We start from the raw sequence: 12,327 nt of genomic DNA, 5'->3' as shown, positions 1-12,327 counted from the left end.
CACATTCACTCAGCAGCAGCTAATAAGGCTGGATGGCTTCTCCACCCTCACCTGTCCTGACTGTTGGCAGTCAGACAGAAGAGAGATGGGAACAAAGGAAGGTAAAGTGGGCCTGCTTTACTGTATCTAAATACTACAGGGAGACGTTCTACAATTGTAAACTGTGATGTTTCTTTTACAATCTATCAGTGTACTGTTTGATATTTCTATAATCATAGATCATAATCATGTTTGCATGCGTCAGCAAATGAATTCTTCTTTATCTTCACATGTCAGCTCAGACATGTTGGCTGTATTTACAATATAAAGACCAACATAAGTTAAAATTTCATTGCAAAGTCATCATCATTTTTCTAATGAATTATAAAGTCACCAAGAAATAAAGCTGTAAAGAATCTTAATATTTGAAATATTACCTTTCATAATAAAAGATATGGTGTCTCAAAAACAGGCATTATATGCTAGAATACTGCACTTGAATCAATAAAACAATATAAATTTGATTTACATTAGGAACAAATATAATGAGGGTCAGAGGATTTCAAAACAAGCCTCAGTGAATTGAGTGGCAATAGTCAGCTGGGTGAGGTACACACACTGGATTCATTCAGAGGGTTGAATGATGATTGAGAACAGCATGAGGGGGTCCAGCGAAAACCATCTGGCCCCAGGGCTCCTGCTGGGATAATCCAACTTCGATAACAGGAATGAATTTCATTCTAATCTTCTCCTTATCTGTGCCGACTCCGTTTGAATGTTCGCAAGACACATCTTCTCCTTTATGCACATGAGGTTCAATTCACAGAGTCAACATGAATCTGTTTAAAGTTGATAATTAAAAACACACATGCCGTGCACGCATGTGAGCACGCACACCAGCACTTGGTAAAAACAGTTTACCCTCCGTGAGGCAGCTTCATCTCAGTTGTTATTGATATTTAAGCTTATTTATGTACTTCAGTATTGATTTGGCTGCTGCAGATCATAGACATAACAGAGAACGGCTTGCTTTTATAGCTGCGAACGATGATCGTGAACGGTTCGTTTAAAAGAACGAATCATTTGGGTGAACAAACTGGACTGAATCACTTCCTGAAACGATTTCTCATTCTCGTTTCTCAGTTCAGTTTACAAAGCGCGGTGCAACCTCCAGTCTAAAATGGCGGCTGATGATTGCTTCAGGTATTTTTCGCTTATGGGGTAACGGTGCATGTATAGTGATTCGCTCACTGAACATACTACACAGTGAGCATGAGCGATGGTTAAACAATCAGGCTCAGCAAGTCCAGGAGTAATGCCGGATAGCAGATCACTTAGCAATACTTAAAAGTCAGTGAAAACTAGCGTTCATCTCCAATATTCAGTGATGAAACTTTAAAATGTCAAGAATTATAAATGGAGTTTGGCGGTCCGTCCGTCTGGTACCTGATCATGGATGATGAAAAATATTCCGTTAGACTGTTTCAGCTCAGTGAGTGGGACTACACAGTCAACCACTCTGCGATCAAAGCTTTTTAATGAACTGATTGTACTGATTCGGGACACTGAAAAGAGCTGCTTTGAACATCACTACTTCATTTACTACCAGTCCCATTTCAGTTATAGCTACACACCTTTTGAATGTGTTCACATTAGTAAATGCCACCATCATCAGGCAGCTCTTTCTAATTGGCTTTGAAACTGTGAAATTAATCATGAATTGAAGATGCTACAAATCAATACCTCCATCTGACTGAGGCCTTTTCATATTCCCCGCATGCTCTGTGTTGTAACACATTATAGCGAAGCGCCCGATGCTATTAACAGTGTGCTGCACTCAATGAAAGTGGAATACTGGGTGCTGCCCTTCTGGAAAATACACAAGCAGAGTGAGAGATCAAAATAAAAATGTTCCACAGAAAGACGCTGCTTTTTGTATCTGGAAAGCCGGATTACTGAGTCACTGGGCCTGTCTCTGCAACATACCTTCTTCACAGCTCAAATGTATAGGAGTCATTTAGCAGGGCCTCTGGCTATGAATTAAATCATACTCACATCTCAGGGAGGTATATCTCACGCTGGGACAAGCAAGAATACAGAAAAAAAAAATATCTGCTCTATCAGCAGAGCAGCGATCAATGCTGGAATATCTCACAGGTGGATTCCAGAGAGAATAGAAACGGTGTAAGCTTCACTCTAAGTGTGTATTTTTACACAGTGCCTACTATCATAATCTCCACTATTCTATTAATGGAGTCTTGGGTGGACTTCTGATTAATATGTCAGTGCCACGAAGGCAAAACCTCACTGTGACCTCCCTGAATTTGAATTAATGAGATATTTAGACTGTGGTTTTCTTTCCCCACTGCCCCAAGGGCTACGTGATTATCCTAAGCTGTGGAGTACATCTGTGTCTATTAATTTTCATCTGACACTAAGTAGGCAGGCACATATTCAGCAGACATCCTGGTCACACATAGTGGAGCTTTGAACCCGCACGCTTTGGGTCAATAGTCAGTTTGTCAGAGCCGAGGAGCTCCTGAACCGCCAGCCACTTTGACATCTCTGCACCCACAGTACTGTAGCGTCGAGCTGGCTTAATTAGGAAAATGTCTCGCCACCTTTTGAGGATTGTATTGGTCGGCCGTCAAATCATTCTTACTTAAGCTCTTGGTTCTCAGGACTGTACTAAATTAATGATATGAAGAGAGGCTTCAAAGAAGTTTCTTCATACTGTACATCACAGAGCCACTTTTTCACACACAGAAGCCAGAGCAGAGAAGTAGAATACTGAAAGAGATGAGTGTTGAGGTAAAAGTGAGGCCACGCTCTGAACCCACAAAGACTTCATTGGAAAGAACCATCGCATGTCAGTCTCCTGCTTGGAGATTCACAAATCAGCTGGAAGAGGCCACCAAGGGAAATTTATCACAGAATGACATCAGAAATTTATTTCTTAGATGGAATGACATCATTAACTCCTCCATTTGTATTCCTGCAGTGGTTTATTACAGCATAATCAGCCTGCAAGACAGCACCGTATTCAGCCCGCACTATATAATGCCCCTTCTACGTCATTAACCCCACACAATATGTTATTATTGCAACACGCTTTTTTTTTTCCACTGAACCACCCAGTGTGCTGAAAGCGTTTATTTACTAATGAGGAGAAATTGTGATGCTATGAGAAGAAGAATTCATCTCTCAGTCTTGTCTATTATGGCTTGTAAAACATGAAACATGAAATCCTACATCAACTTTTAAAAGCATAATCTCACTAAAAGTATCAATTCAGTGAGGAGTTCAAATCTACGAGTTCCTCTTTATGTTGTCAATAAATTGATTTTGGTCCAGATGCTCTGCAGCTACTAGAGCTTCCTTAATTCAACGCATCATACTAGAGGAGGATTTTCACCAGCCAAAGTATTAGTAAATGATTTATTAAACATTACAGAGGCCATTATAATGGAAACGCCTTACCCTGCACAATGATAACTGTGTGTTTTAATGTGTTTTTAATACAAAATATTGAAAAGTAAAGGCTGAAACAATCATGAAACCTGCACAGCAAGACGGCAACATTTCAAATCAATATCAGAAGACACTGATTTCACTGAAATACAAGACATGACCACAACCTCTGAACGCCAAATTATTATCCACTAGCTGGACTGACAAAACATTGTGTACACACATGAACCCTTTCCTGCATGAATTCTAAGTGTTTTTATTCATCTTTAGGCATGAAAAACATTTGAACTTTATTTTTTTTTCAACCCATATTTTATAAAGATATATTTACATGTCCAGTAGTTGAAATATAGCCAGTGATGCATGATGTACAATTCAGTGGACATGTGATTAATCATAATTTCCTCCCAATATAAAATCAATACTTGGGAAATGTAGCAATTGCATGGCTCCTTATATGTTACTTGATGTCCCCATATTTTTCTTCCCTGTAAGGGTTTCTTTTTATAGAAGGTTTGAGCAGAAAAAAATTTGCAACTTGGTGTTTCTGGCTGTCTGTCGACCTTCTTGGTTTCACTCTTTTTTTTTTCACTTGCAATGGCTTCCCACTGGGTAGCAGTGTGTGAGATGATGCAGTAGCATCCACTGTAGTGGCTGATGTGCAACTATGCCATCAAAACTAATACATATACAAGAAAACAGCGTTTGAATAGCTGTACACTGTAGTGACCTCTATGCATGAAAGGGTTAATCTGTCTAAAACTTTGGTTTATTATCAAATATGTGCGAAACGAATGTCATTCCCACTGTCACCCTAATATTTAATACTGATCATATCTACAAAACCAGAACATTATTAGGTTGTGGAAATATTTTGACCTGGGTAAAAGATCAAATCAGTGACATAAGACTGGATTTATCTTTCCAGGATTCAGACAAACCATAATCTTTGCCCAGAATTAACCAGAGTGTTTTTGCAGCTCAAACCAAATCACTCATGGGATGCTGGAAGCCCGCCATCCAGCCCATTCACCTCCCCAAGAACATACATACAATACAAGTGACTTAAGGAAAAAAATGTTGCGGGTGAACAACAATTTTGTTTCCTCCAAATGTATCAGGCACAAACATTTTTTAGAATATAAAGGTATTTTAGGACACAGGCTTGTGTGGTGAGTATCAAAATAGATTCTTGCTGTGAACACATTTAAAGTATCAGAGCTCTGAGGCTATTAATTACTAACGTTAATTACAAAACTTACTTCACATTATACTTACATTTTTTTACAACTATTTACTATTTCCTATAAAATAAAATGTTGCTTTATAGAAAAGATATGTCACACAGGGTAACACGATGACATTTTTTTCCCCTCACTTCACTGCTCACATACAGCTCCTCACACTATTATGGACTATTTTTCAAAGCCATTAAACTTGTAACATGTAAAGCTGCACAGTAAATGGGCCAAAACATGAACGTTATGGCCATTTAGATTAGTGGGATGGCACAAATCAAGTGTTAAGGGGGCAGCACCACATTGTGATTGCAGAGATTCTTTCACTGTGTGTTGGGCAACAGCACATCCTTGTGCCATGTAAAATGCAGGAGTTCATCCATTTGTGATCGAGCTACAACAGTGCTGTGTGTTTGTGCTGACTTTGCTTGCACCTAACAAAACACATGACCCTGATACCTACATCAACTGTGTGTGTGGATGTGTGTGTGTGTTTTATCTCTCATCCTCTTGTTAATCATCTATCCATATCCCGGTTTTACATTAAGATGGTTTTGTTTAGTTTATCTATAATAAAAAATAGTGAGAGGTGGAAATCCGTACAAGCAATGCAACTTTCCCCTGTTCAATCAAAACAGTATATTTGGGACAGTGAAGTTGTACAATCCCAGCCCCTTTGTCTATTGATTTCCCAGTGGAAGCTAACACAGTTAATTTAATACAGTTCATTTTCTAAAGTGAGAGTCTAAGGAAGGCAGATAAAGAGCAGGGAAAAAAACTGAGGAAGGCAGCAGGAGAGGAAAACACAAGCTACATGGTGCTGAAGATGGTTGCCACTGGTTTTCCACTAACAAGCAAATTTGATGGCGACCGCTTTAAGTTCGATATCATATAGACTTCCTTGCAGGCACATCGTTATTTTTTACAAAATATGTATAAATGTTGAAATGGTTGTGTGAGAATGAACGTGACATTTCTCTTTCAGTTTGATTAAGACCTTGAATGATGCAAAGGTGTGAATACTTCAAAGATGAATGTATAATTTGTGCAAAAATACAGACGGGGGGAGTGGGGGGGGGTTCTTTTGCTTATTCAAGAAGGAAAAAACAGAGGAAAAAAAGCATGGAGCATGAAATCAAAGGGGATACCAAGCAAACAAGCAGCTCGATCCATTTTACCTGACTGTCTAGGTCACAGTGGGAGTGGGAACAACTGGGAGGCAACAAACCCCTATTGGGTTTTACATTAGTGCTGAGGAAAATCTTATTTGGTTTATTCTCTAATTTCCTGAAAATCCTCACCAGCTTTCTGTCTGTTTGATGAGTTTAATTTCTACCATAACTATATGTGTGAAATGAGAGGACTGACCATTATTTGAATGTAATGTAAATCTTGACTGCACCCCATTTACAGTCTATATATGGAAGCACTAAGACTGCACGAATTCATATTTTCATTGAACAGTGTGTTAAATGACAGTGTTTAATGTGAAAGAGGTTCCTTATAGGACCAAACTCACATGACTTATCTCCAGACTGCGGTTTCCCTCAGCTCTTCGTAGCAGAATCTCTCAGCTCATTGCTTTGATTTTTTTTTTTTGGCCTGCACCTTTACTGTTTTTTGTTCACTCTCACCACCCTCATAGCATAACCAAGCACAAATACTAAGTTACTTACTAGATGCTGAACATGTTGTAGCATTTAGCAGCTCAACTGCCTGGATATTCCCCTCAGGAGTTGGAATATATCCACCTTTATGTCAGTGGAAGTTTGGACGCTGCCATGCTGCATCTTTATGTGCCTGATAATTCCTGTTATTACACAAAGTAATGTTTACTGCATATATCAATGTAGCTAAAGTTCATATTAGAGCTAGCCTTAGCTAACCAGGCATAACCAGGTATGGCATAATATTTATTATTCATCATAAATACTTTAAGTAACTGGTTGCCACCATAATTGCATAACATTACTCTGTTTTTTTTTTATCAGCATAGATGTGATTGGCAGATATCAGGTGTATTTAATACATACACACACACACGTCATTTCAACCGTCCAAAAATAGATCACAGTGAGAAAATATGACTAAAAATAGTATTCATGGTGAATAATAGATAATATGTTTGCTTGGTTTATATTCTGCAATGTGGAGTTTTATGGCTTTATGCCATGATGATAGCAATCTGTTACTCATCATTAAATCATTGTTAAAAATCATTGGGCATCATTAAATAAGTTGAAATATGTGCAGAATATATTTGTTAGGTGGCCATATGATACACATAAAAGTGAATGTTGCTTCACATTCACATTAGCCATACCACATTTATCAGCATTACATTCTTTATTAATTCTGTTACAGGTTTACAAAACTTTTCTTGGACCTGTCACTATCTAACCACACAACAAGACCAAGCATCTACGGCCGTGTGTACCATGCTTGCCATATGAGCTAAGTGTGTTAGCATGCTAACACTGACTGACACGACTGGGGCTGGTGGGAATATCATTTTCTCTTTAACTCTTTAACATTAACATGCACATATAATGCTGCTATTTTTCTTTTTGATGACCAATTTCACAGGCAGTCATTAATTCCATACATTGCATGTAGTTGATACATTTCAGACAGCAGCCAGTGTTAAGTTTAAGCCCACTGTTTACATCTTTACATAAGCTTTCAAACTATATCTTACTCAGGGTGATGATTTCTCTAACTGTGCAAAGCATCCGTAACACTCTGACTTGGTCAGATTGGTCGGCTATGTGAATGCAGACCTCTGTCTCCGTATGTCATCGAAGTCGAAGGAGGGGACAAACATCCTTACAGATAGTGGATAATTTGATTAAGAGCCAAAGGTTTAACTGTTGCCATTTACTGTGGACAGGAGCAGAAGAGGCCACAGAGGGTACAACCAATCTGATCACTAAACAGAGCTGTGACAAATAGCTCTGACAATCCTGTCAGTGGTGTAAACATCCGGCCACAGTGTCTCAAACTGAGTGGAAACCCGCCAGGCCCTGCGTGACAAATCATCTCAGACTGACAATCTGTCGGCCTGCCCACAAACTTGTCAAACTATGTGCAGTCAGTGCGCAGAGATTATGGAATAAGTGCCATATTTCTGCTTGTCTTATTTTTCTCTTCTCTTTCTTTTTTAAACACACAAGCAGACAGGCTGACTCAAGTATTCTTATTAAAGGCATGATTGAAAACATAAAACTGACTTGTCTTTTAATGGATAAAACCCATTTTATGTGTGAGTAATCAAAGCATGAGGCAGCTATTTTTAGAGAGCTCCAGCTATACTTCATTGGTCTACATGCACGTGGAACAACCAAGGCGCTCTCTCTCTCTCTCTGGTAGCTTTCCTCCAGCGTATCCTGGGTGTGTTCAAAGATCACCTTTTGTAACTCTGAGGAAGAATTTTTGATATCTGATATGCAGGAGAACTGATGACAAAAACCACAAAATTATAAAATGAGACAAGCAGTAAACGGTAAAAACAAATGTCTGGCTTTAAGTTACCATTTTGTTAAGTGCAAAGTTAAGTGGAAAGTGCAAGGCCTGACTCTCATTCACTGATGTGGTAAACAGCTGTTGGATTTGGGCCATAAAACAGCAACAACTCTCCTACTATGTAATGCAGGCTACAGCCAGTTAAATCGAAGAAAATTGCACCGAACTTTATGCAAATAGTCACCTTTCGGTAGCAGAGTTATGTAAAAGTTATCACTTCATATTGTCATTGTAAGACAGTTACTTTATAATGCTGCAATTTACCTGGAAATGCCAAGAACATTAAGTACATACAGTTTTTTCAAGAACTCGTAAAACACTGAACATGTTTTGACATATAAATCTAATGACATCAGAAATAGAAATACAGAGGGTGTATAACAAACAACAAGGTGCTCATCCTCTCTAATTATAACGGAATTCTATAGTGGCAAGTTCGGAGTACTGTGAGAAAGCATATTATCTGGGAAATGTGGGAAACAATTATTTCTTTTCCATGCAAAGTCAATCTATTTAAGTAAGAGGATGCTGGACTAAAGCACACTTCCTGACATCCGATCATAGGATGACATTTAGTTTATTTTCACATCAAAATGTACCAGTGCATGCTTTTATGCTAAAAGCATACAAATCATGCAGAACTACTTTAAGAGTGAGTTCACCTAAGCAGCACTGTCCCCTCCAGTGGTATCCAGCCATACAGGTCGTCTTTGAGATTTCTGCTGACAACCCAATATAATGGAGGTCAATGGAATTTTGTAAGTGGTGCTCACAGTAGTGAAAAATAACATCTTGGTGTAACTGCTTCCTACTGAAGACATAGTCCCAATGAAAACGGATGCCAGCAAACTCTGATCAGCAGCGCAACTTAACACAGTAACTCTATTTAGTTTTTTCTTGTGTTGCTGCCAGAGTTGGTGATAATCTCGAGAGGGATGTAGTACATGAGATTAAGCCTATATACTCTGTCTTGCAGGACCAGGGGCTTTTGAAGGAGAGAGGTCAATCAGCAGCAGTTTTCTCATATCAAAATGAAGTCATGCACTCGGTACATGAAAAGAAAATCCAAATAAATATGAACTGTATTGTACAACTGAAAACTAGTTGTGTTGAAATACAGCATAAGCTTATTTTGAGGCAGGCCGGTTTGTGGAATAAGCGATGACAGCGTCAGATGTCTCCTGCTGAGAGTCTGATCTAACATCAGCTGAACACAGCCATACTCATCTGCCAAACACTGTAAGTAAAGTCACAAAAACAACACAGCGGAGGTCTCTCTGCACCTACACTTGTGTAGCATGTGAATGTGGGTGCAGTATTAATGTGACACAGCAACAAAATTGAAGTTAAATTGAAATGCTTGGTCAAACAAGAGCAACCATCATCATCACCAGCAACAATGCGTGCCAGAGTGTGCAATGCACAAGATGCATTGCATCAGCAATGCAGAAAAATGTGAAAGGAGGGCTTGACAGAGCTTTAGGAGAGAACAGGTACAGAATAGGTTCTAATATGGCTGAAAGACACTAACATGAGACTAATGTCTGAATTTAACACAAATGATTTGAGTGAAGCTTTCCTGTATCTTTACCACTGCGTGTGCACTGCAGCAGCTACACAGACACTATTATATTATATATATTATATAGAGTCTCTGCATAGCCCTGCATGCCTACTAATCCACATTGAACATTGGGTTTTTCAGAAACATCCAATGTTTATTCATTTAATATTTATTTGTACAGGGACAAGTCCTGTAGCATCAACCAATGCCAAATATCCCAGAATTTACTCAATACTCAATAAAATGCAACACAAGACAAGCAATTACAAACAATAATATAATGAAATCTAACTCTCCTCTCGTTTCAGGCTGTTTGACTTCCTGCCCTCGCGTGTTTCCCGCCATTGTGATTGTCTGCCCCGCCCTGATTGTTTCCACCTGTTTCCCATTACCTCGTGTATAAATAGTCTGCGTCTCCCTTTGTCCTGTGCCAGTTCGTCTTGAGCTAAAAATCCCTGAGAGGAACTACCAGCTTGCTGGGCACCTTTTGAGCCTGGTTATTTAGGCATTTATATATGATTATTTGCAAATTAAATGGAATCATCACAACTACACAAATTCAGTTTTCCTAAAAATATGTCAGTGGTGTGATTTTTGTACAATTCTACATCATCTTAAGAGGCTTGATTGTTTTAGAAGCTGAGCATGACCAAGAAGCTAAATAAATGACTTCAATGTGAAAAGATCATAAAGTACATAAAAGTATGCAACACACAATTTGAAAAAAAAAAAAACACGCATCTTAGCAATTTAGAATGTTTCCTAAATTTCAGGTGAGACTCTCACAGAAAGCTTATTAACTTCTGATGAGGGCAGGACCCTGGAAGAAAAGCAAAAGTACACAGTTGTGTTAATATTGAATGTTTGGCATCAGTTTTAAACCCATGCTGCTCTGAATAGCAGGGTGGAAGAATCGTTCTAGTGGTTCTACTACTACATTTATGAACAAACCATCCGCACACATATGAACATCTCTAACCATGTGATTGTAGCAAGCCATATAAATATATATGTAAGTTGAAGAAGTGGGCCCAGAATGTGACCCTGTGGGACTTCTGTTTTACTCTCTAAGGATGATGATTTTTGAATGAAAGCTGCTCAAGTAGGACTTGAACCATTGTAGTGATTAAACAGCAAACATAAATTGGGAAAATTTGTAAATTAGAATATCATGGATCAATATGTAATGTTCTTGTCGGGTGCATGCGCAAGTTCTGTGGCCATAATCAGTGGTGGCTAAATCAGACCACCAGCATTTGGCAAAAATCCTCAAGAAGCCATTTGACATGGTCTTAGCATGCTTGCAGCATACAATGTTGGCTCTAGAGACGGTAGTTTACAAGAAAGGTAAGCCCTTTCCCTTCACCGCAAGAGAGAACTTATGCCCCCAGAAGGAGGAACAAGAGGAGTTTGAGGTGATTGCTGCCCAGACGATAACCCCACTTTGCCTGGAGGAAGTTTGCAAATACACAGCTGCAGACAGCACTCAAAAACGCACAACTACACTTGCAGAGAGGACAATCAACATGTGCATGCAGCATCCCAGATGAGGCAAGGCCAATCTTTGGTGTCCCTGATGAGCTCACTGTTGAGAACAACAATATGCTGAAAGGAAACAAAGCAGTTATACCTAAATCAGTGCACACAGAGTGCTTGACAGTGCTACAGGAAGGACACCAAGGAGTGGCAACAAAGGAAGGGCAGGGGAATGTCTTTTGGCCATCAATAAGTGATGAGTGGTGAGTTTGTAACAGCCGGAAGCTCCATCAACCAAAGTAACAGCTGAAAGTTTACCCAGCTCCTGACCTGTACTATCTGTTGATCCTTAGCCCAGATGATTTTTGAAAAGTTGTAGCCAGAACAGCACTCAGTACACCAGGTAAAGCACTGGATCCTCCCCAAGGACGTCCTTTACTGAAGCGGTGTGGACTGTGTATATAATATATACTGTATTTTTTTTTTCACCTAATAACAATCAAAATTACAACTTTGTTCTCATAATGTTGCAACTTTTACCTGAAAATACAATAGTTTTATTTTTGAAAACCTATTTTTTTTTCCCCCCAAGAGTGGCCTTGATGTTCGCAATGCATGACCGCTTAAAGCTTTGTATAGTTCATGACTGCATCTCCTCTTGTTTGAATCTCATGTGTGGCAGCTTATCCTTTGGGAAAAATTGAAAATTTAGTTTCATGGTTTAATGGGTTGAGTTCCAACGCAGGCAGACTTTAACATCAGTTTGAGTTATTTAGAGGACTGTATGTTTAATGATAAAAAGGGATTTGAATGCATCATGTTTTCAAAGATTATTGAGAACAATAAGGTTGTAAGAAAACAGTATGTTGCTCTATATTAAGAAAAGATATTCAATGTTCATTACCAGTTGATGGGTTAAGTATGTATTATGTTCGCTGTATCTTTTTTACATTATTTGCACACAAAGACATTTAAGTGGAGTTCCATGTAGTGTGATACTAGCCTATAATGTAAGTATTGGGAAATGTTTAATGTAGCATAGTGCACTATTACAGCAATGAACAACAAGAACAAAAA

This window comes from Pempheris klunzingeri, chromosome 16 (genome assembly GCF_042242105.1).
Source record: "Pempheris klunzingeri isolate RE-2024b chromosome 16, fPemKlu1.hap1, whole genome shotgun sequence".
Taxonomy (NCBI): Eukaryota; Metazoa; Chordata; class Actinopteri; order Acropomatiformes; family Pempheridae; genus Pempheris; species Pempheris klunzingeri.
This window is presented reverse-complemented; position numbering follows the sequence as displayed.